The sequence below is a fragment of the Haemaphysalis longicornis genome, unplaced genomic scaffold (assembly GCF_048455015.1).
Source record: "Haemaphysalis longicornis isolate Haplotype H1 unplaced genomic scaffold, Haemaphysalis longicornis Haplotype H1 scaffold_18, whole genome shotgun sequence".
Taxonomy (NCBI): Eukaryota; Metazoa; Arthropoda; class Arachnida; order Ixodida; family Ixodidae; genus Haemaphysalis; species Haemaphysalis longicornis.
The window spans coordinates 2160421-2184517 of NW_027526282.1; the positions used below are offsets into that span (position 1 = coordinate 2160421).

At 46.0% G+C, this 24097-nt stretch overlaps 1 long non-coding RNA gene across 1 annotated transcript in view; it reads left to right on the forward strand.

Moving 5' to 3' along the window:
• The first annotated feature begins 5523 nt into the window (after window positions 1-5523).
• LOC144166538 (uncharacterized) overlaps window positions 5524-24097 on the forward strand; it is a 93841-nt gene continuing 75267 nt past the window's right edge. The window contains exons 1-2 of the long non-coding RNA XR_013321699.1: window positions 5524-5580; window positions 20870-20903. This is a non-coding gene — a long non-coding RNA (uncharacterized LOC144166538). The remainder of the gene's footprint in view (window positions 5581-20869; window positions 20904-24097) is intronic.

The following is a 24097-nucleotide window of genomic DNA, read 5'->3' on the forward strand; positions in this document are numbered from 1 at the left end:
TATCCCGATTATAGGTGAAACTTCCGCTAAATCTTCAATACTGTGCAAATGCAGGTTTTTATACGAGTTGCCATTTTCGGTATTTTTTCATATTTTTGGTATTCACTATTTTTGGAAATCTTCGCTGTACCATTTATCTCCATTTGCATTATTCGAATGATTACATTGAAACTTTACCGAAATCTCCACTATTGTGAAAATGAAAAGCGTTACATCGTTCGCCAGTTTCCGTAAATACTTTATATTTTTCAAATCTTTTTTCTATTTTTGTTCGACCAAATATCTTATTTTACGTTATTATAACGGTTACAGGTGAAACTTTTGCCAAATCTGCATTATTGTTGAAAAGCCATGCGTTATACGTTTTGGCATTTTCCATAATTTTTAATTGGTTTTATTTTTTTTATTTTTTCAAAACCTTCTATGACTTAACTCGATTTATGTTATTACAAAGATTACATTTGGCACTTTCGGGAAATTTCAATTATCGTGGACGCAGGGCGTTACACGGTTCGCCATTTTCTGTAATTACTTTACATTTTTTTATTTTTTAGTTTTTCCAAATTTTGTTTAAGCAACTATGTCCACTTACGCTATTATAATGTATAAAAGTGGGACATTTGCGAAATCTGCATTAGTGTGGAAATACAGTGCGGTATACGTTTTGACAATTTCCGTATTTTATTATTTTGTTTATTTTTTGTTTCTGAAAATTTCGTTCGACCGATTATTTCAATTTATGTATTTACAACGATTACAGTTGTAACTTTTCCTAAATCTTGATTATTGTGGAAATTCAGGGCGTTACACCGGTTGCCAGCTTTCGTGATTACTGTGTATTTTACTTTTGATTTTTTTTTTCAAAATTCCGCTCTACGAATTATCTGAATTTACGTTATTATAACGATTACATTTGGTACTTTCGCAATATCTGCTTTATTGTGGAAATTCAGGGCGTTGCACGTTTCGCCATTCTCCGAAACGTTTTACATTTGTATTATTTTTTAGAGTTTCAAGATTTTGTGCAACCAGTTGCTCCTTTTAGGGCGTTATAGCGATTGCAAGTGGAACTTTTGCGATACCTGCATTTTTGTGGAATTGCAGGGCGCTACACGGTCCTGGCTGTAGGGGTGCACCGCAAAAAATCCTACGCAATTACAGCCCGTATATATTAGGCTGTTGTTTAAACATTTTATTGGTGCGGGCAGAACGCGGCCACCTCGAAAACACGCATTTTCGGCCATATTGGTAGCGCGTTGGCCCAACATCAGGTGCCTTGCCTAAAATGTGTGTGTACAGTTCCTGCTCGTTCGAGAGTTTTAAAAGTCCCCAAAAATTCTACTAGGGTCAACGCAATACCAGGCGAGCTGGGCCTCCTCGACGTGTCCGTGCATTTTCTGTGATAAGCTGGCTCTCTGTGCCCTATTGCTTCAACTAGTGAAATAAAAAAAACGTGAACAAAGTTGGTGCCGTGTCCACTAGTGGTGCAAGGCTTTGAGAAACAGCAGAGATGCCTTGCCCCTCTGTTTCTCAGAGACAAGGCTGTTGCAACATCATCATAAGCACCACTCCACTATGTCCAGTGCAAGACGCAGGCCTCTCCCGTTGACGTCCGACCGCTTCTGTCCAGAGCCGCTTGAGTCTATTCTTCACCTCCGAATGCCTGTATTTCGTCCATAAGCCTAGAAATCGGCCTTCCTTTTTCTAGGTCCGTCTATCGATGTACAATCTGTCACCCTGGTTGTCCAGCATTTGCCACTTCGTTCAAGTACGCAGCCAGCTCAAGACCTTTTGTTTTTCGTTATTTTAACAATGACATCTTCTATTCTAGTTTTTACTGTGATCCGGGAAGCTGGTGCCCTGTCTTAAGTGTTACTTTGATTGATCATTATTTGTTGAATGGCCTGTTGACCCCACCTAGGTTTGCTCTTAAGTTGCTCAGTAAGGCACCAAGTTCTCGCTTCATAAGTCATCCCCTGACATTTATTTCTGAACTTGCTGATGAAACTTATCCATGAATGGCAGGCCCGGGTCGTTCCATCAAACTGATTTTCAATATGCTAAAATGGACCATATTAGAACGCGCCAGAACCCATGCCTCAGTCCAAAGCCAACGCCCGCGCTACGAACACAAAGGAAATGCTTTTTGCTGGGAATATGATGACACCTCGATCAGTTAGACGCCGGTTTCATTAAGGGACGGACGCAGTTTCTATTCCTACAACGGGAAGAGTTTTTGTTTTGTATTTTGAATTGGCTGCATATGGTACTGCCCCCCCTCCACTGTTGACCCGTAGCCCTCGACTCTTAGACACTAATTATACAAAACAGTTACTGAGACACAAGAATATTTCTAAAAAGCACAGGATAACGAAATAGCAGGAACACTGAGGAATATAACAAATAATTTACGTTGTATGAACTCAAAACATCATTAGCTAATGGCAACGACACTGCTGTAGGCACTCACCCTATTCACTACACCTCCTTTCTACATCATCGAAATGACAACTACCTAGTAGTGATCCTGATGTTCATCAAAAAAACTTTGAAAAGTGTTAGGCAGCCGAAATCGTGGAAAAAGGCTATCGTAATATTACTTTTGAAAGACGGCAACGTATCAAACTGTTATCAAGCTACCCACCGATAACTTTTATCAGCTGTCGTGCAAGACATTCAGGCGAATCATAATTTTGAGATCGGCCTTCATTCTTGAACGTTCGGATTATCTAGATGGCTTTCAATGTGTTACGGGAGTTTCGGTGTGCTACTATCCAAGTGGTTAGGTTTGAAACAGTGATACCAGAAGTTTGCGTTAATAATCCGTTTTGCCTTGCCGTCTTTTTTGATATTGCAAAAGCAAATGATATCAGCTGGCGGTACACAATTCTGCAGGATATGGCTGTAACTGGAATTAGAGCGCGATTGTTTTTATGTGTACAAGATTTTCTTCAAACCGAACCATTAATGTGAGGCTTGGCAATAGGTACACTATCCCGTAATTTCCGTCAGAAAACTGGAGTTCCTCAGCGTAGTGTGCTAATGGTAACCCATTTTGCCTTAAAAATAAATTCTTTGTTTTAGATAATCCTCGAACTCATATGTATTCCCTTCACGCCAATGACCTGTAGGTTGTCTTCTGCAACTAGTCAGCTTGTGAAAAAATCTAGACTGCAGTCAATCGGTTAGAACAACGAGCGGACGAAAATAGTTTCCGCTTTTCTCTTGACAGAGTGCATGGTGTGCTTCACGGCAAAGCGAGGTATTTATACCATCCCTGAAATAAATATAAGGGATTTGATGGTTCCATTACACAATGAGCACAAGTTCTTATGCGTGATTTATGAGTCCAAATTAACCTATGGATCCCATGAAAAGAAACTCAAAATAATCTGCATGAGGACATTTATCATACTGAATATTTGGTCGCACAAGCCATGGTGTGCCAAACCTGCACCCATTCTGAGAATTTCTGGCTCACTTGTACGGTCATGTCTTGATTATGGCCGTGTTGCGTATGGGTTTGTCCGCAAGTTCGTTCTTGCTCCGCTTGACCCAGTGTGCAATATGGGCCTCAGACGTTCATCAGGGGCATCTGGTACTTCCCTGTTGATGGTCTTTAAATTGAATGCAATAAGTGGCCACTGTAGTACCTTCGAGCATAACTAAGTGGAACAAATTCAGCAAACATACAAGCTCAAATCACCATTCTTGCGCCTGTTGTTTGAGAATAGGAACAAGAAGTTTTATGAAAACAAGCCGAGAATAGGCCGCCCTCGCGCGCTTTGTTTGAAAGCGTACATGCGTCAGCTATCTTGCCCCTAAGCTTTTCCGAGTTTTTAAGACGCTGTAGGCTTTGGGTCACAGTGGCGTCAGATTTGACAGGTCTTTCTTTAAATACGAGAAAAAACTTTCCACAGCAAGTTTTGCTCCAAAACTGTGTTGCAGTAAAGGATAGCCCCTATTTCCCAATCTTCGAAAAACTGCTGGTCACATTTGTTCTGCGTTTATTAATTCAGCGGTTACTGTAGCAGAGAAGGTAGGTGACGACGGCAGTGTTTTCACTGTGGAGACCTGTGGTATGACCTCAGCTATTAGGGACCTAATATTAAATGGAATACGCACAGTGGCAATTTTTACACTCCCAAAGTGCCATGCGTGCTACAAAAGCTCTTGCTCCTTCAAAGATTGCAGCTGTAAGTATGCTGAGAAATTGTATGTGTTGTCATCAGCAGAGGTTATGCCGTCCTTTGTTGCATACCAAGCCACATGGGCATTACAATAAATGAAACTGTCGATCGAGCAGGATAAGATACAAAGAGTCGTGCAATAACCAATTTCAAGCTTCTCTTCCGGTACCGGCAGAAGACCATACGGAGCACAATGACATTGCACTGATAGACTGAATGGGACAAAATCCATAAATATTTTCCGCGTAATTCAAAAATACCAACCAGAATAAAAAAACAGCAAACACAAAGGCGTTTTTTAACTGTGAAGAGGTATACCTCTACCATCCTGCCAAATTTTTGTGGCGAGCTCAGCAGAAGACGGTCATCATTAAGAAGGCCGCTACATACCTATTGTGGCGGACTGGTCATACAGGTAAAGATTACAGCTTCGTCAGACACTTCCAATGCAAAAGTACTCAACAGCATAGAAATTACGTAGAGATGCCACCACGCTTTCATGTATAAAAAGGGTTACCGGTATAGCCCTACTTTGTGTTTATTACAGGCTACCTTGGGTGAACCACAGAAAGCAAAAACGCCTGAAAAAGAACATAAAGCAGTCGGAAATGTCGTTGTGCTGTAATAGAAAGTGTGGCTAGCTACATTTCACTTGTCTTTGGTTTCGCTCTTTCTGTAACCATGTATGAGAATTCAAGTGATTTCGCCTTAGTAATCGCTGTGGGTGTCGTTTAAAGCTTCACAGTCTAACCACGTGGATTGGAGCACTGGATTGGAGTCACGTATTTTTAGGCTACTTTGTGCTATCGGCGTATACGTCACACTGTGCTCACACATGGCTTCCTAATACAAAAAAGAACAGGAACCCTTCTGTGAGCACAATGGAGAACCCCTTACCCGTACCACACGTGTAAATAAGTTGCCTACACCTGGAAACAGCCCGCAGCATTGCTTCTAAAGCATGTTGCACCTTTTTAATCCACCTACATCCCGTGCTAATATTTTGTGACAAGCCAATGGTACACTTTAGTTAAGTATTTGAATATCGGGAAAACACTGGCCCTATACACCAGCCATAGCTGCGTACAGTTTTGGATTCTTTTAGAACAATCGTTTTATTCTGAAAATATCTTGGCTTTTCGAAGATTTACGGTTACATTTCACCTCGTGTTTGGCGCATAATGTACGAAAAGTTGTTGTACCATACAATCACAGCCTCATCATGAAATTTTATGGACGTGGTACCTACTTCTATGAAGGTGAAAATTATACCAGAATTAAAAATGTTGTCTTGTCACCCCAGTGACACGCGTAACTGTGTTTGATTTCCGGCAGGTAGCCTGGAGTAACCATGAAGGCCGAATGCATGACTGGATTTGCTGTGCTCTTGGTAAGGACAGTTACATTTTGTGCTTTGTCTTGTTTAAAGAGGTATAGCTTGTGTTTCTGTCACCGCTTAGGAGATACGCCGTAACGTTGCAGATAATATTTTTTTACTTTGAAGTGGTATACCTTACTATCCTAGCAAATGTTTGTAGTGATATCAATAAAAAATGGTCACCATTCGAAGGCACAGACATGCATACCCAGGGGGCTGGCCCTACCGGTTAAGATTACGGTTGCGTAAGCTGCTCCGAGTTCAAAAATTCCCACCACCAATGAAATCACTCAGTGACGTGACCATGTTTTCATATGTAAAACAGGATACCAGTATTTCATATATCTACCATCGAAGAAAATTTTTGGGTCGATGTCAGCAGAAAACTACCATCACAAAGATGCCGTCCACATACTTACTGAGAGCAGACACATACCTAAGCATAATGATGGCCACACCGCTTAAGATTACGGCTGTGTAGCTACTCTGAGTGCAAAGTACCCAATAGCATACAAATGACATAGTGATGTCATAACACTTTTATATATAAAAAGGGAGACTGGTGTAGCACCTCCTTCATTTTATTCCAGGCTATCTTGGGTAGACCACGAAAATTAAAGACTTCAGAGGAACAGCCAGAAGTAGAAGAACATAAAGCAGTCGTGAATATCGTTGTGCAGTAATAGAAAGTGTTGATAGGTACATTTCACTTGTGTACGGTTTCACTCCTTGTAGAGGCACATATGAGAATTCAAGTGATGTCGCATGGGTAATCGTTGTGGGTCCGTTTCAATCTTCACAGTTCAAAAGCTATTACAGCCTGACTTGGAGACACATTTTTTAGGCTGACTATATTTGTCAAAAACACTTTAAAAACACAACATTGTGTTCGAAACAGCCACGAAAAAAATTTTCATCTGCGGTTTATTCAACAGAGATTGTGCTTCTTCGACGTTCTCCGCTCTGCGTTATATTCGGAGCAATAACTTGAGAACCTAAACCAGTGAAGGTCCTTATTGCCTCATGAAGACACCATGATGTAGTCCGCACAGCTAGGTAATCCAATAAAATAAAGTCGCCTTCCCGCAAAAAATGTACACACACCGCTCGATCACAATATTTTGTTTGTGGAATGTTGAATCCTCTCACCTAGATATCCATCCCAAAGATTCATTGATATCACACAACGTGGCTCATTTTCTTGTGAATGCGAACAGATTCCTCTCAAAGACGCTTGAAAGCTTCATTGGTTGTTTGCCATATTGAGATGTGCTTTATTTTCTTATGAGGTTAGCGATGTCTGCCGGAACAGATAGTGATTGCTAAGAAATCCATTCATAACGAAAAGTGAGTTCAATCTACGGTGCGGCATTCTTTTCGCCTAAATTTGTCCACAAAATTTGTGCAAAGCTCATCGGTGTGAAAGGCTCGTGCGTAGCGCAGAAACACACATAAACGGAATCAATGCGTCTTCATTCCGCAACATTGGAGCGTAGGCTGTTCGCTAGGAACGGAAATTTAAAACAAACTAAACAAGTGTAAAATATTCAGTAATTATAATGACGTCCGCTGCTGCGATGGCAGTTTTAGGGGTCGGTCCCCTTAGGGGCTCGGGATGTCGGCGTCTCCTGCCCACGTCGTCATCTCATGTAGTCACTGTACTAATAAAACACCGCGACACTCGTTTACCCAACGCGTCGGGCTCTGACGTAACGCGTAAAAAGCTAAAAGTGTATAATCAATAAAACCTATTTAAAATAAACTAACATGTTACAAAGATTTGTCGAAGGCTTTCTGACCACATCAGCAATCGTCAAGCACAAGCAGAACCTGCTTGTACACGGGTTATAATTTTTGTTTATCCCAATATGCCCCCCCGCTCTTGATACCAGCCTGATCGGGTCGGGTGGTTGGTCTAAGGAAGAAAAGGCACACTTACCTGGTGACGGGACCTTGTTCATTACTGACGGCGAGCCGCTATGACACCTGCAGTTAAAACACGTTGATTGCTCAGCCGAAGTCGATGATCTATGATCCGATAAAACGACGACTGGTGGTCCACGGCGCGTGGACCACCAGTAATCCAAGCGAACAACGTATAGAATATCTACATTTTTTTACACTACGTATTTACTACTATCAAGGCTCATGATCGCATAAAATAGGCCCGGCAAGGCCCGCGTCTAGCGGGGCTCGACGCGCTGCTCTGTTCCCTGTCTCCTTATATTCCCAAAACATCAAACTCCTCGGTTTTACCACCAACGTCCATCCCACAACAGGGGCGTCAGAATTTGAGAGTGAGGATGGCTCATTGATTAGCCCACACTAGGCCACTGATTGGCCAACGTGACAAGCAAAGCTATATCTGTTCAAAATAGTCACGTGACGCAGCTCTCACTCTTATACCGAAACCCCGAGGTTTTCCACAAAACACAAATATAAAAATAATGAAAATCACCCTATAGAAAGCAAACCTATCGCCGGCCTTTTGTTTCTGGGCGGCTGATCTTAAGGTATTGTTCATATCTTGCGCGCCAATAAATGCGCCCCACGCCGCCAAAATTCTTTCCCTTTGTAAGCACGTGGAGCGCCGTGCAAAACCTGGTAGCCTACCCATTGACGCATCCCATCCGCCGAGTCGCCGTGGTCAGACGTTTCACGAAAGGATACTTCGGGCAGTAGCTTTGAGCATTGCAAGTGTCCTCGACAGAACGTCTGGTGCCCTCATCCTATGTCAAACCCCTTGACTGAATTCCAGCTCCCGTCCGCTTCGGCCTTTCTCATGGCGGTAATCTTGGTCGTCAAAATGTCGACGGTCACCCTCCACCCATTTCTCAAAAGAACAAGAGGAAAGCCTCCTCCAAAAGCGGATATCGTATTTAACTAATTTATTGTGACCGACGCGTATGTATAAGTCCTCTCTGGGCCCGCTGTTTGGGCGAACACAAAAGCGCGCCGAGCAAAAAAGAAGCTTCCGCGGTTTTTCCTGACGCCCCTCGCGCCCAAGTCAGCTCGGCCAGAGTGAAACAAACAGAATAAGGTACACACGCTATACCTAACGAAAGATAATCTGGTTGCCGGGCGGCAATAATTATTTATTCGAGGTTCGCAAACTTAACAACTCCCGGCGAAGAACGTAGTCTGTACACTAGCTGTACGTAGAACACAAACTCTGGCTGTGGGTTATAAAACCCAGTTTATAACAACCAAGAAAGTTCCTCAGAGCGTTCGTTACATAACACATTGCATTCAAACATTTTCAGACGTACTGCAGCGTAAACGCTACACTGAAAGAAAGGGTAAAATTTTAATTGTCGCTAAACACACTTGTAACAAAGAAAGCCAAATATTACAAAAAAACTCCTCATTATCCTCCCGAAAGAAGGTATGGCCCTTCCTCAAACTCAAAATCAAAACAAAAACCCTCAACTGCACAGGTCCTCAACTTTAAACTGTCCTAGAGGACACTTATTACCCAAAAAAAGAAAACGTCAACAAATCCAGAACTACCCTTCACTGCGGCGAAATGTTTCAGTAAATTGAAACACACAAAAAGATTTCGCTCACATGTGAGAGACACCTCCCCTTGACACTCAAAGTCTACCAGCCCCACGAAGGGGTAAAACACTACGAAAGACAACTGAAGTAATAACGCTAACTACACTACACCTACAAACTTATGCCAGATCACCCACAGTTTGAGGGTAGAAAAGACACACACACAATCCTAAAGGTACAAAATAGGGCTAATTCTGTAGCAATAAAAAACATTGAAGAAAGTGTAGCGTCTCTTCACTCAGTCGCGGACGAAAGTTCCTTCCGAATCGGCAAAAAAGATTGTTCAGACCTGTGGCAGTTCTCTTGCTGTGTAGTTGCAGCGTACTCAAAGTTGGCTTAATTGCCCGGACCAGGCATTCTGGGCACTGTCTTACCCACAAGCATCGCACAATCTCCCCTCTATCCTACACCTCCACGCGCGCGCCTCTGTCCGAATGAGCGACACATGAGGCGACCACCGTAGCAGTGACGATTTAAGCAGATCAGAAAAAGAAACAAGCAAACGATTAAAAGCTAGAGCGCTCGGGGCCAAAAAGCCAGAGCTGAGCCTTCACAGAATTCCGGGTCGCCCAGAACACCTACATTACGATTACTCGCCGTTTGGACGGCGCAAAGTCGACGTGGGCCACTCTAGGCCGGAAAAGCCGCCCCTTGCAATTAGCAAAATTATCCAAGGCTTTCCTACGCCGTCTCCACGCAGCGGTATTGCACTTTTCATGCAACCAGATGCATCGCTTTGACGCATTCTCAACTCCGATCCTTCGGCAATCGGCATATCATGATCGGGAAACAAGCGCTTTGCGACACCACCAAGGGTGCCAACAGCTCCCCTGATACGTATGTATAACCTTCACTTAGACCCGGATGCCGCTCAGCATCGTTGCTTACTTGGCCCTCGGACTCGCACGCGACCGGCGCGAGCTCAAACCTGGTCTCCGGCAATGCGCCGGCAACCGATTCTGCACACTCACCACTCGGGACATGGGGTTACGGCCAGGGTTATGGTTCAAGCTCGCCGGGACACGATCTCGGCTCGGAGGCCACTACCGGAGGAGTCGCTGCAAGATCGGCCTGCTCCTTCTCCCTCGCGAGCCGCTGATCTAAATGGCGTGTCGCCTGCGCAATCATTCGCTCGAGCTGCTCGATCACCGCGACGTTTGCAGCCATTCGCCTCTCTATTTCCTCAGGCAACAGAACCCCCGCCATTGTGAAAGCTTTACGCCAACCCAACAACGCTAAAACTACTCTGGGTTAGCCTGCCGTTACTGACGCCCTGTGCTGCGTATAAAATGCTGCTCTCTCTCGTGCTCGAGGTCGCCCTCGCCGCTGCCGCTGAGCTTCCGCTCCCCGGGGTCTCTCACCAAGATGTTATCTAGAACCCTGAATTCGTGTCGTCGCGGAAGCCTGGAGCGTCTGCTCCCTGGGTACACTTATAAGGATGTCGCTCCAGCCTTGGAGTTGCCTCCCCTACGTCCGCCGAAAGCCCTGCTGACCGATCCTGGTCACGGCACCAGTTAAATTCAGGAAGACAATGATAATAAGATGAAACGACGGCTCGTAATAGATGGCAAGTTGCAAACGATGAGCTACTCCAAGCGACCAAAATGTAAAATATCTACACTTTATTTACACTACGTATTTAGAACTTCTTTACTACTACCAGCGCTCATCATCGCATAAGAGAGGCCAAGCAAAGCCCGCGTCGAGCGGGGCTCGCCGCGCTCCTCATTCTTCTGTCTTCATATCTACCCCAAAATATGAAGATCCTCTGTTTTGTCACCAAAAAACCACCCACAACAGGGGCGTCAAAATTTGAGAGTGAGGATGGCTCATTGATTTGCCAACACTAGGCCACTGATTGGCCACAGTGACAGCAAAGCTAAATCTGTTTAAAATAGTCACGTGGTCCACCTCTTTAGGTCTCATACAGAAACCTGAAGGTATTCCGCAAAGCACAAATAAACCACAACAAAATAACCGAATCAAAGCAAACGTCGTGCTGGCCGTCGGTTATTGGGCGTTTCGTCTTGTTTTCCATACCATGCGCACCTATAATTGTGACCCACGCCACCTCAATTAATTTCCTTTGTAAACACGTGGGGCGCATAACAAAGCCTGGTCGCCTACCCATTGACGCGTCCCCGCCGCCGAGTCGCCAGGGTGAGACGTGTAACGGACGGAAACTCTGCGCAGTAGCTCTGAGCCGTGCAACTCTCGTAGACAGAACTTCTGGTGCCCTCGTCCTATGTAGACTCCTTCACTGACTTTCAGCTCCCGTCTGCTTCGGGCTTTCTCATGGCGGTAATCCCGTTCCTGAAAATATCAACGGTCCCCCTACGCCGGTTTTTTAAACGAACTAGGGGAAAGCCTCCTTCAAAACCTTATATCGCTGTTAACTATTGTAGGCTAACGGTGCATTTGTATCACCATCTTCGATCGCGCTCGTTGGGCGAACAAAAAAAATCGCAGCATCTCCACATCGTGGTTGATGGCGAGGGTGCGAAGTATGGGGACTGTAAGTGCCATCGATGTTGTGCCCCGAGTGACATCTGGGACAGTTGAGTTCTTAGATGGGGGGATGATTCGTGTTTGGGGACACTCGTTGTGTCGTAGACGTTGAGCAGAAGCGTGACGCTTCTTAGGTTCGTTTCCTTCCATGGCGAGAAGAGAGTGTTTGATTTCTGGAACCCGATTATATACGCGGTGCACCGCGGTGCCATCTCGTGTGTACGCGTAGCACCATCTAGTGTAGTTCACGACCGGGCTGGAAGAGCGGTGAGTTCGCACTTTCATACGGCCTTCGCACCCAAGAAGGAAACATACAGCAGATTATTGACAGAGTGAGGGCGCTTCGAACCAACCCTCTATCTTCCCACCCTCCCTTTTCTTAGTCGACGCATCCCCTCTGGCCGAGTGAGCCGACGACGCTCGGCGCGCGGGTTTTGGATGTGCTGTAGAATATCACCATTACCAATAAATAGCTTCGCTGCTATATATAACTGAAAAAAAGACTCGTGCGCTTCAGTTGCATGATTAAGATTTTTAGCTCCATGTTTTTGAAAATGCGCACCGCTGCCGGCGGCTCGCTCAGCCCTAACGGAGCGTGAGCAGCAGAAACACACTTTTAGCTAAGCGATAACCGTATCTCCCTCGACGGGAAATCATTCGCGTCACTGGTAGTGCACTGTCCGTGTGCAAAGCAAAATGTCATCCGACAGAAAGAATCAGAATTGATATTTCAGTGATGGAAAATGCAGTGTTTATTGCCTGTCTCACCATTTTCATATATTACAGTCGCTGCTAAGATACGAAGGCTTCGCATATATATCTTCACGTGCCTCGCGCATAGGTCGGCGTACTCACTTGTGAGTACACTAATTTGTACTAATTTTTACTCAAACTCACGAGTGAGTACGATGATGATTGAGTACACACCCAGAAAAAAAGGGTGAGTATGATGACGAGTGAGTACAGGGATTAGTCCACTACTCGTGAGTACAGTACTCATGAGTACAGTACTCATGATTGTGAGTACTCGTTAGTACAGTATTCATGAGTACGAGTACTCGTGAGTTTGAGTACTAATGAGTATGAGTACTCATGAGTACACAGTACTCGTGAGTACACAGCTCATGAGTACACAGTACTCATGACTAAAATACTCATGAATACTAGTTTTGCGAGTGCTTGCACTCTTCAGTATATGCACTCATGAGTACAGTAGTTCAAACACGTTTTATCACGAGCTCGAGTCCGGACGCGCGTGTACGAGCCGCACACATTTAGCGGTGCCGCTTTGCAGCTTAACAGTCAAGGTTAGCAAAATTAGACAACGAAAACTTCTCCTCCCCCCTTTCCTGTCCCTGTTTGGCGCTGTAAGCGTTTCTCGGCGGTCGCTCGCAAAGGGGTCACGGTGAACAGGGAAAAACGAGGAGGTGAGAGCGCGGCGGGGAACGCGGCCGCAGTTGCTTTTCTCGTATGGCACTTGTTGACTGCCGCAGTCATTAGATGGGACGCTCAGAGCATCTCTTGTCGGCGGCCCTGTCCTTCCTGCGTGCGTCCGTTGTTGTCCGCGTGCGTCCGTTGTTGTCCGCAGCCACTCTCCCCCTCTCCTCTCCGATAGCGAACACTCTCTCGCGAGGGGCATGTGATTGGATTCGATTGGATTGGATTGGCTTGGCTTGGCTTGGATTGGATTTGGATTGGATTGAATTGGATTAAAGTGGATTGTGTTGGATTGTGTTGCGTCATAGCCGCGGCACTATCTTCGCGGTCTCCTTCCTTAAGGCGCGCTGCGCATATAACCGGTGTGCCGCTCTCCGGCGGCCTTTCGGTGGACGGTTGCTCTCCGGGTGCGCTTGAACCCCCCTCAGCGTCGCATCACACCAGGGTTCCCGCGAGGGGAGGTGGGCGTAATTTTTTTTTGTTTACGCCGCCTGTGAACGCGTGGCGGCTTCATTGCGCTTGCTCCCTTCCAGTTGTTTTAGGGGAGAGGCGGCGGAGGCTGCTAACAATGCATGCACTAGGCGTACTGAAGTCCCTTTTTTTCGGTCTTTAGAAGTTTCCGTAGACGCATGTCGCGCTGTGTAGTCGTTTCGGGAGACGAACCGCTCATTTCAACAGTCGCTGTTAATTTACGCAACTCGCTTGAAACCAACTGCGTGGTTTGTACCGTTTATCTCACCGAAATTGTCCACACCATTCCGCTGTGCGCATTCAAGCGACAATTTGCATGATGTACGTGCGCCCATATGTTTTTATAGGGTTCCCGTTTTGAGTCATCTTGCTCAGGTTCGCTAGTAATATGGTCTCGTGTAGTGCCATTTAAAAGTGAGCATAGAGCCCCACCGCAATGGCGCCGCGGTGGAATTTGCCCCAGCAATGGAAATAAAATATCCGAGTGCACCTAAGCACGTGTGTGAGTTGTGAATAGGACATCATAATATCCGGTTGAACGCGTGCGACGCCTTGTTTCGCCTCGCATATTTTGTTCAGCCTCGCATAATTGTTAAACATTTTATTTTTTTTGTTTAGCCTTTCATTCGATCCTCGACCTAGCTAAGATGTTGCAGTCGACAGGATCAGGATTTGAGGCCATGAGAGGACGAACGGACGAAGAGACGAACAACCTGGACGAACCGCACCACGACTACGAGAGTGCGGCACGCAGACGTGAGGCACCGACGGACTCTATGTCAGTGGTGGTCGACACACTGCTTTCTTTAACGGAACGCTACGTCCTTTGCTCTGCGAAGAAACAGCAGTTCGTGAGCGCACTACGATTACGAAGGCTACCCTGCACTGGCCGTAAGGACGACATCGTCTTGCGTCTTCTAGAGGACAACGGAGAACGTCGCCATCTCTCCAAACAAATGAATGTGCCAACGCTACGTCAGGCTGCCTCCGACACCAAACGGCAGAGGACCCTGCAAGCGGCGCTGTTTGAGAGCAGGAGGCTGCCAGAGGAGGAGAAGAGGAGGAAAAACTTTCTTAATCTACAAGACAGAGTTAAAGAGAGGGAGAGGCGGTTAGCCCTTTCTTGCGTGGGTGGTATTCCTCATTCCGGGATCCTATTGGTCGAGGCCACCGCCCGTGCCCGCTGGAGGAGAGCCCGCTGAGATTCTAGGTCCGAGCAGCCGAACAGGGCCGCCTCCTAGCCCTCCCTCGTTGGCTTCACTTTGACTTTTAACCCTGAAGTATACTGGCAGGCCCATACCATATGATACGCGTCAGCCCACTGACAGCAGAAGTTACACGAATCCGAGAAGGACGGGTTGGTGTGTTTGAGCATTGCGGGGCTGTAGAATGAGCCCGTCTGCAGCCGGCGAAGATGGCGCTCCTCAGTTCTATCCAAGCCCTTGACGGGCGCCGGGAACGCCCGCCTACCGTGGCGCAGGTATGTTGTGACCTCAGAGAATGTGGTTAGCGGGTAAGGTACAAGTGTACGGTCAGAGCCTGGGAAGTCAGAGGAACTCCGGGGGAGAGACGCTCCGGTGGCTGTGTGCGCAGCCTCGTTCTCCTCTACTCCCTGGTGGCCAGCTACCCATTCAAATTGTTTTATGGTGTCGGGTATTTCTGGATTGGCATTTGTAAGAATTTTTTTTCTAGCTAAGAGTGCTATCCGACCCCTGATCAAATTTCGGCAAGCTAGTTGCGAGTCAGACATTATGTGCGTTGCGTCAGAGTGAGTGGCGGCCAAAGCTATAGCCGTCTCTTCAGCAAACTCAATTTTACTCGTTTTCACCGATAGTCCATCCACCTGTATTCCCTCATGCAGGACCGCAACCGTACAGATTCCCTCCGGTGTGGGTCCCGCTGCGTCTACATAATACACGCCTTTACGGGTGCCATATTGTTTTGTTATGGCTGTTGCTCGGGCTTGCCTTCTTCCTGAGTTTTGGACAGGATGCATATTATGGGGCAGAGGTTTAACGATTAGTTTGCGGCGCCAAGGATTAGGCATTTCCACTCTGTCTTCAGTGGTAGGTGGTAAAGCGATGCGGAGGTCTTCAAGGACTTGCCTGCCAGTAGTTGTCATTGACAGTCGCATGATTTGACTCCTGTACGAGCCAGCTCAGTGATCGTATTGTGCATCCCGAGCTGTGTTAAACCTTCGGTGGACGTTTTAGAAGGGCGTAATACAAATGTAATAACGCCATTGCCCTTAACAAACTTAAATTCACGTGCGAACAAATCAGCCGAAAGATCGGTCGAGCATCAGGCAAACACGGGGGCCTCCAGGAATGCGAGACGCTCCGCTTAGTGCAGGCCTTCGTCATCAGCCGCATAACATATGCAGTGCCCTATCTCAAGGTACGACAAAACAATCTTAAGAAACTTGACAATATGATCAGGTCAGTTGTTAAGAGTGCTAGATGAACGAGAAAGTTTTCAGAGACAACTGGCGAGAGCCGGCCGCACGTTTCCCATGGTGCCTGGACTGCACGAGATCCGGACACAGGCAGAATGCACGACGGCACGCACATGAACGAGACGACGCATGCAAAATTGTGATTGAGTGCTCACCGGACCTCTCCCAGGTAATCACCACGATTACGGAAACGCATCGAAGGTCAGTGCATTTTTGGTGAGATAGCGAACACACGTTGCTCTGCTACATCGCCCACGAGCTACATCGCCAACGCGCAGGTCATTCCAGCAACGAGCAACGAGACGCGCAAGGTACGCAGCGTGCACGAGCCAGAAGGCACCACGTTCCTGGCACCCGCTATTCCGGTACAAACGTTCACAGAACGGAACGCTGAGAGCACGGAACGCAACGGAGCCAGTACGTGCATTTTTCGCTCGTGCTGTCCCGGCGCCGGTCCACGCAACCAACGACATCACGCCCGGATTGGTTAATATGGCCACGAAAAGCGAACAAGACGCACGGCGGCCGAAATGCACCATACGTGGCGAACAACCGCACATCAATTATAGGGGAGTTTCCTAGATAAAACGAGACGCACAACGCACGAAACGCACCAGAGGCGACGAACGACATCCAACTTGAACCAGTGGAGCTGACCACGGCGAACGAAATGCACAGCGCACGGGACGCCACCAAGCATGGCACACACGGAGCAAACTACTATTCGCGACATCCTCCGCTCCCACTGCTGCTATCCGTACTTGGCCAGCGAATTTTACAACCGCAGAAATCACCTGGCCACAAGCAACAATAGACCTAGCGCCCTACCGGAACGTACGATCTCTCCACACCCGCTGCTCCAGCCTGACGTCCAGTGGACGAACAACATAACACTCGTGCAGGTAGGTTCGTCAACGAGCAACGACACGGCCAGCGCATGCGGCATGTCCGAGCTAGAACGAACAAGATCCCCGGCACCCACACTTCGACCGAGACTCACACGACCAACACCATTTCGTACAAGAGGACGCAACCACAAGCAAGCGGACTCAGGACGAACGGAGCCTGCTTGTATGGGAGAAATAGCGATTATAGCATTCTCGAAACAACGGGCAAAAGACGAGGGCTTGAGCGACGACACGGACACGGCAAGAACCTAAACAAATGAAACCGATCCAGACGTAGGCATCGCATATTCTAAAGATGAAGTCACGCTCGCGACGCCAAGGAATGTGGCACCGAACGGGCGGCATGAACCACGCCTGCTTTCCCACCACAACGGTTTCACTTCCGAAACAACCACTGCGACTGCGAGCACGGAACCGCAACGACCTTGACCGATCAGCCATGCCACCCTACGAAAACGCCACGCTACCGCACTCTAAACGAAACGCCAAACGGCTCCCGCACCATACCCAACGAACACGACAATTCAAGCAACGTTCTCAACGCGCCGAACTATGCCATCCCTACACAACGCAGCTCACCACCGGACAAACCGGACGTCTACGCCCCCACATAAATCAAGCACGCGACGAGCTACACGAACACAATCGCCGACAGGAGCGGCGCGGCTGACGCAACGCCGTAAACAGTATCAAGCTCAGGTCTGACGAAGGAAAGCCCACGGCATACACACAATAAAATCAAGCAGATTTCAAATTCACTGGAACTCAACGAGACGAACGCCCTCTTAACGAAGTTTCTAGTATCCGTACCAATACAAAATAAACGCCAGCATCGAGCATCTGTGAATAAGCATACAGTGATCTGGATACGAACGGACATCAATCTACGCGAACGTTTCATTGTGCCTGCGGGCAGGCACGATTCAGATTTGGAGCACGATTACGAGAGTATCAGCGCGCCCGCAAACGAAAAAGCCGCCCGCATCTTCCCACGGTGGTAACTCGAGTAAATGCGTCGCATCTACTTAAGCAAAGCGTCACGTCAAGCGAAAGCCAAGCATGGACGCCCTTGCCTGAATTCCGAACGCGCGCTCCGCCGCTTATTTACGTTGAGGGGACTGCGTAAGCCGGTCCCAGTCGACGACGTTGGCGTACTTGTAAAGCGGCGTGGACTGTAGGTGTTTGAGCCAAGCGCATGTTGCTTCGCCGGAGAACGGCACACCGGTTATATGCGCCGCGCTAGAAGGAGAGGAAACCGCGGAAGAGAGAGTACAGCACATGCGCCGTCCCCAGCGCGTCTGCCGCGGCTATGACGCAACGTGCCGCGGCTATGACGCAACACAATCCAACACAATCCACTTTAATCCAATCCAATCCCAATCCAATCCAATCAAATCCAAGCCAAGCCAAGCCAAGCCAATCCAATCTAATCCAAGCCAATCCAATTGAATCCAATCCAATGCCCCTCGCGAGAGTGTGTTCGAATCCAATCCAATGCCCCTCGCGAGAGAGTTCGCTATCGCCTCGACTCGACGCGCATGCGCAGTGAGCGCGCGGACTACGGACGCCAACGCTGGTGACATCGTGAGTTACTGAAATGCTCTGCATTTAAAACGGACGACAAAAGCTGCCACCCGAAGACACGCACAAAACCGCAGTTTACGGCCACGGCAGCACCGACAAGTCCCGAGCTCCCATGAGCTTGACCCGGCGTAGACTTTCTTGTTTTATTCCTGAAACAAGAGGAGACGCCAGACGCAACACGAGTCCTCACGTTCCGTTTCGCTCTCTCACATGTACGTGCCTTCGCGCAGTAAGTCGCCCTACGACAGTGCACCGCGTCAGACGTATTCTTCCTCTGTCCTGATATATATGTAACCTGTGTTTTTCTAATCAATTAAACATTTTATTTTTTCTATTTATTCTCCCATTCGAGATACGACCTAGCTAACAGTGCAGATAAGTTGATTATTCGTGAGTAATACAAATTGAATACACATGAGTTCACATTGAGTACTCATGCCTATAGAATGAGTAGTACTCGTGAGTGTAGAATGAGTAGTACTAATGAGTACGGAAGATTGAGTACTCATGAGTACAAATTGAGTACTCATCAGTGCAGAGCGAGTACTCATGAGTAAAGAGTGAGTACTCATGAGTACAGATTGAGTACGAATACTCGTGAAGACAAATGAGTTTTTGAGTGCAAGTGAGTATGGTTACGAATCAGTATTTGATGAGTGAGTACGAGTGATTTTGTGAACAGACGAGCATTTTGAGTCTGAGTTTGATTGAGTACAGCGTGAATGAAAAAAAATGTGATTGAGTTTGAGTGAGTTTATTCTGTTTTGCCGACCTATGGCCCCGCGTTAAAACGTTTCTTTTAAATGTTTCATTCGGCGCCTCCGGATGGTAATGTTAAGCTGTTTGATCCTACTAGTCCGAAAATTCATAACGGGGAAGGAATCGCCTATTTTAAGGACGCCCTTATAAATTAACACGGACAGGTATCACCTGTAGCCGCCACAGGGCTAGAGCCGCGGCAAATGCACTCCCGCCGCATCTCTACTCCGCCTGTGCTGTAGGTCAACTGGCGAGGGTTGTTTCGCAGCGCCACGAACTAGCCGAGATGAAAAGTGGGAACTATACCCGAAGCGCAGGCCGTATGAAAGTGCGCGCTCACCGTTCCTCTAGTCCGGCCGTGTGTAGTTCGATGCAGTCATTGTATATTACAACTTCATCACAGCGTGACTACACCGGTGTTTTTGCGCGTTTTCTTGTTGCTAGGTTATGTTTGTGTCTGTTTTCGAGTGTTTTGGAGTGTTCTTGTGCCATTTTAAGTAGTTTCCGCCTAGATTTTCGCTTGATGGTGGTTGGTGTGCACACGGATGGAAGCGGACGAACATTGGGTGGTCCTAATGTACTCCGCGCCGTTACGGGCGAGAGAGTAAGCCGTTTGAGTCGCGGGTACTAACTCATGGTCGTAGCCCAGTGGGTAAGACGACTGACACTAACTGGGTCTACCAGAGGCATCCTCGAATCATATCGGTGCCTGCGTGATTTTTTGCGATTGTAAATGCTATGCGCATGGACACGCACGGACATTCTGAGGTCCTAAGGTACTCCGTACCTAAAAGAAGCTTCGGCTGTTTGTCCTGAAGCCCCTCGGCCCATGTGAGCTCGGCCGGAGTAAAAAACACAATAACGGTAAACACGCTATACCAAACGAACGATGATCTGTTGGCCAAGCGGTAATAATTAATAAAATAATTGATAATTATTAAGTGGTAATATTAATTAACACTTTATTAACAATATTAATTAACAACCGTAAACTGGGGCATATGGGGTATAGAAATTGTTTAACCCGTTTCAATCCAAAAGAGTGCTCCAACGCCTCAGAAAGCGCGGGATTTGCCCTCTCACTGACGCTTCTACGGTGCCAAATCAGCGCCAGCCGTCTGGAAAAAGAGAGACTTGGAATAAATGAATGCGCCTACAGTCTGCCTGCTTTTCCCCTCCCCAGGTTTAACGTCAGCGGAGATGGCCCGGGATTTTTTTACTGTATCCGTGAATAGAAATTTGGATTACGTGACAAATCCACTGCATACCCTTGTCAGTATAGTTTACTGTAATGCACCCAACGGGCAGTCATACCGGGGGAACCATCATGTATAAAATGAAGTGATCGTTCAATTAATGCGCCCTAGTTTGCCAGTGGTAGTTAGCAACTACCAGGGCGTCTTTCATAAAGACGCCCTGGTAGTTGCTTGGAGACTCCACGAGGCAGCACCACATATGTATACTATCGGTGTTTGGATTTCAATGGCATATATTGGCCCATATCTCAACACAGTGTAACTTTTATACAGCTTTGCCATTGTTGTTCAATATCTATTTTGTTATTTTGTGCTGAATTCGTACCTTGTGCCCAATTTACTAAGAATACATTTTCACTTTTCAGATGGTCCTACAGAAATGTTATGCTGTTGAATATGGTACGTCAATCAATCGGTGGCGAGAAAAACCGGAAACAAACTGTTTTGAGACTATTGCTTTCAGTTCTAATGCTCTCCTAAAGATGTAACGATGAAAATATGTATTGTGTCATGCGTAGCATACCTGAACATTATATATCTGCCGCTCGTTGTCGGCTGTTTTGGCTAGAAGTATCAATATCAGTAATGTTCTCGGACATACTTTTTCATACATAGGGCAATAAATGAAATACATCGTTGTGGGGTTGCGTAGACTCTCTTGCCCTAATTAGGTTGATAAGGGCAGCTATAAACTGTCCTTCAATGTTTGATTGGTGGATACAAATAAAATTCAGATCTTTGGTGTGAGGCTTTAGTAAACGTCTAAGAAACAAAAACCCATGTCCACTTCATTGCTTGTCTAGGTAATGCCGAGATGCTCTTTTGAGAAACGTTCACGCGTATTGAAAACCAATAACCTTTCCGGTGAAGTTTTGTTGCTTATAGGAAACAAGAAAATATCAGACCCCCAAAAGAAGCAACAAAAGCAAAATGCAAATATATATGTGCAAACTGCTTTATCCTGCAGACTAATCCTACAAATGCTGCTTAAAATTGACGACTTGCTGTAGCGTGATTGACATATCTGTGAAGAGTAATAAACTTTTAATGTTGGTGCCCTGCAATACGAGCGCTGTGCAATACGACTGAAGAATGTGATCTCGACATTGGACAATATGGAAGGCAGGCTTATTATTTATTCTTTCGTCAATGAGTGTCCCGCTTTTCTACAGAAGGAGTTACAGCAGAGTGATTGCACACTAGAATAAAACATTTTTCTGTTCCCGCAGAACAAGTGCTCCTCTTGCAGTCGGTTCCAATATCTGATGGTCATAACAAATAGAAATTGTAAAACATGGTAATTTTAAAATCCTCGTAGCAATATTGCTACGGGGATTTCTCAAATATTGGCAGACACTTTGCACATCATGGCGAATTCGTCTAACAGCCGTTGATGCACGCGTTATCTTTTGAGTCTACTAAAGCAGGGGAAAGTGGTCAGGTGGTTCGAAGCCCTTTTAATGGTTTTCTAATCACCACATCGGCTGTTTTCTTGTTTGTTAAAGAAACTCTGATGATGATCATACCTTTTTAACCATGTAGCGCACCTAGATTTGTCTTTATTTGAAATAATAAAGGCACTGAATTTATTTTCCGTAAGATGACAGAGCTTAGCTGAACTGAGCCGAGCTGAGCTTTGAATTAGTGAAGCAGTTGGCGAATAACCTTGGTTGGGTGTTGTAATGAACAGTTGCTGCATTACCCAACCAAATAAAGTGGCCGAAAGGTTGTTCGCACAAGTTTTTTCCTTTTTGTCCTTCTGCCGGATTTTGTTCAGCTTTCCATGTTGTAACTCAAAACATTTCGCGGTATTTCACAATTGGCCATTGCAATTGTTAGCCTTGAATAAAAGAAACCAAATATGTTCTTGTGGCTAACTTAGGGCAAATGAGTACACTTCCAATATTTCATCAGTGCTAATTTGACTGCCGCCGTTGAAGTTGCAAGCGGTGCACAAAGACCTAGCTAGCGGAGAGAGCACCGGAAGAGTACTAGGCTAGCCTGCCAGAAGCGCTAGCTTACCGCTCACAACAAGACCACAAGTGCTTCGTAGGCCAAAGGTACATGCGTAGCGTATGCTACCTAGTATGCTAAAGCTCTCCGACGTATTTTCGCAATGCTTGGGCAGCTAAATCAGTTTTTCGCCTTGACAAAATTGACCACTAAGCTTTCATGAGGAACATATTGAATTGTTTACTGCAACACAAACGAAGAAAACTCTGCATTTTCTTAATATTGAGAGCATGACTATCACAAAAAATCCCGCCATCTCTACGAAGTGAATGATGATGAAAGGGGCGAAGCTAAAATGCTTATCGGTAAAACCGTGAAACATTCGCCCGCACATCATATAAAGATTCAACAGGTCAAGCTTACCACCGCTTCGTTGACAAGCCCATCGACGACGTCGATGCTTGGGGTGATTATGCAGGGCTTGTTTGGGACGATAAAAATTTCCATTGGTAAGTTGGCGAATTCGGTGTGTGACATTTGAGCCACCTTGGCCGTCGCCTTCTGCAAACTTTCTTGTGTCGCGTACCCCCGTTACGAGTCTTGAGCTCACAGGCGACGAACGACGACCTCTTCTTCTTCCTCTCCTCCTTGTTGGTTGCTTAGGGTGTGTTCAGATAAGGACAGCCAAAGTGGTGCCATGACCATTTTTTGTTTGAAATGAAACTTTAATATTGTGTAGAGCACTGCATCCCCACCGTGGAACTGGCATTAGTTTAGTGAGTAACGCCATAGTTGATTTAATAAAAAATTATTTAAAACGCGATCGGGCCGGGCTACTCTCCACATTGCTCGGTGTGGCAAATTTGGGGACCCGTAAAACGAAGCGAAATTTTTTTGCAAAGTTTCATAATTTTTTAAACAAATATTTGCAAACTTTTCTGCTGGATTCATGAAAATGGAATTTGCAATATTTATATTTCTTGAGAAAATATTTCTCAAACTTAGTAGCGAGAGCAATGTCGTTCAAAAGTGGCACCTCTAAAAAAACATTTTTTTACACATCACCCTAAAGTCTACGCTGTCTAGTTTTTTATACGTGTTTACGAGGGGCTGCTGAACACCTCATACTCTTCTCAATGCTCTACCAAAAAAATTTATGAAAATACCGCTTCGTGAAATGCGACAAAAAATGAAAATTTGGAAAAAAGGTCCACCTTTCGACGTCATTTAAAAAAATCATGTTTATCAATTTTCGCGATATTTACGCAAAATGGCACTCAACTACTGAGTATTCTAGAAAGCTAAACATTTGTTGCATTATTTTTGTTCTAACTCGGAAAAATGAGGTCACATTCAACACATTTTTTTAATGTCCGATCAACGGTTGAGTAGCAGTTCGCAGTGAAAAAAGACAAATAATTATGGCCGTTTTCTACATTTTAGAAAAATAAAGCGCCTGATATAAAGAAAACTGATCATGGTGTTCATATTTACCCATTGTTCCACTTGTTAGTTGCGGCAGGCATGAAAATAATTGTGAGGTTTCTGAGCTTGTTTCTCCCACCAGAGTAAGGCTAACATTTTATTTCTTTATCGCATTGCCCTAGCTGTGTCATAAACCCATATGTTTTATTTCTGAC